The sequence below is a fragment of the Nannospalax galili genome, unplaced genomic scaffold (assembly GCF_000622305.1).
Source record: "Nannospalax galili isolate Female #2095 unplaced genomic scaffold, S.galili_v1.0 scaffold63, whole genome shotgun sequence".
Lineage (NCBI taxonomy): Eukaryota > Metazoa > Chordata > Mammalia > Rodentia > Spalacidae > Nannospalax > Nannospalax galili.
Genome location: NW_008355272.1, coordinates 4,616,918 through 4,618,841, shown reverse-complemented (window position 1 = coordinate 4,618,841; position 1,924 = coordinate 4,616,918). Strand labels below are relative to the sequence as shown.

At 42.6% G+C, this 1,924-nt stretch overlaps 1 pseudogene; it reads right to left on the bottom strand.

Moving 5' to 3' along the window:
* Positions 1-243: 243 nt before the first annotated feature.
* On the bottom strand, positions 244-539 carry LOC103749477 (annotated as a pseudogene).
* Positions 540-1,924: the final 1,385 nt, after the last annotated feature.

The window sequence follows — 1,924 nt, the reverse complement described above, 5'->3', positions numbered from 1 at the left end:
CCCACCTACTCTAATGCTTTTGGGACATATTCTCTTTTTTTCTTGAGTGCAGTCTTTATTTCAAATGTCAAGATACCATTAGTCCTCCTCATGACACGTGCAAAGACCACACTCTGCAGAAACTTACAGCTATGTATACAACTTTGCAGAAGTTGAAGCTAACCAACCACTGGCCAGGGACTGGAGTTCAAGCAGGGAAAGGGAAGGAGCCATCTGAATCAAACTTCCTCTGCCGTCCAGATATTATCTTGTGGTGGTCACAGACTGTAGACTGTTTTCAGAAAGTTTGGGTACACATTTATTCCATTTATTTATTTGACTACACCCCTGAGATGCCATCAAATCAATGTCACTCAGGTTCCTAATCAGCCAAACTCCTACAGCAAAGAGTCCCAAATTGAGGATCAAGTTCCTCCAGAAGTCATTCCTGTCAGTGACAAAGTGGTACATACCATGGAGCCAGTTGCCCACTTGTCCGGAATCTCAGGGGCTTTGTTGACTGGGTGTACAGCGCTCGCTGCAGCTCCACTAGATGCCATAATAACACCTTCCCAATTTTACTTTTGCATACAAGTGTTTTGCCTGCATGTATGTATGTTGTGTGCTTCATGTTTGCCTGGTACGTGGAGAAGCCAGAAGAGGACATCACATCCTTTGCTCTCTCTTGATGCTCTGACCTGGTTCCTCTAAAGTCCAGTCCCAAGCTTTAAGACCATTTTGCTGATACATAAACCCCAATTCTATCCACAACAATTATACCTCACATGCACCCACCATACTTCATGAGCCTCATCTGTTGGCTGATGACCACCCACCTGTCTGTCCAGATGTCCACGTATACACTGGTTTCTCCTTGTGCTAATTAGTTTCAACTGTCAACTTGATAGAACCTGGAATCCCCTGGGAAGAAAGTCTTAATGAGGAATTATCTAGATCAGGTTGGCCTGTGGCCATGTCTGTGGAGGAGCTGTCTTGATTGTTAACTGAGGTAGGAAGACCCAGCCCCTTGTGGGCGGCACCGTTCCCCAGGCATGGGCTGGGCTCTGGACTGTATCAGGGGAAGCCAGATGAGAACAAGGAAGCAAGGACATTTGTTCCTTTTTTGTTCTTCACTGTGGATGGGATGGGAGCCTGCTTTGTCTATGTCACAATAATGAATTAGAACCTGGAACTACACCAAATCAACCTTTCCTTCTGTAAGTTGCTTTTTTGTCAAAGTATTTTATAATAGCAACAGAAATTAAACTAGAAGACTCCTACGTGCTTATATAGACAATTTCTGATTTAGAATATTTTGAATTTATGAGAGTTCAGAAGCATAGACCAAACCAATTTGTTTTTCACATTCAGTGCAAAATTCATTAAACTCAACAAGACACTCAATGTTTCATGATGAAACAGGCTTTGTGATAGGTGGCTTGTCCAGTGGTATGCTAATAAAAGGGTACTGAGCACATTTAGAGGGAGCTAGGCTAAGCTGTGGAGGCTGTGTAGATCAGATGGATTAAATATATTTTTTTTGTCTTTTTTGAGACAGGGTCTCCCTGTAGCCCCAGCTGGCCTAGAACTTGCTACGTAGACCAGGATGGCCTCAAACTTAAAAAGATCTGCCTGCCTCTGCCTCCCAAATGTTGGGATTAAAGGCATGCACCACCATGCCCAACTAAATACATTTTAAACATACTATATTTTGAATTTACTCTGAATTCATCTGGCCGTAACCTCATCATATGTCAAGAGCACAGACATTGCTGGACCTCCTATCCCTACCACATTTGGTGTTGCCTACCTTTCTAATAGATTGGGTCTAATATGTACAAAATGATGTCTCATTTTCTAATTGTAACCTGATCACTAATGATGGTCAGCACTTCTTCATGGATTTATTATTTGGGGTGAGGAGGTTCTTCTAAATATTACCTGA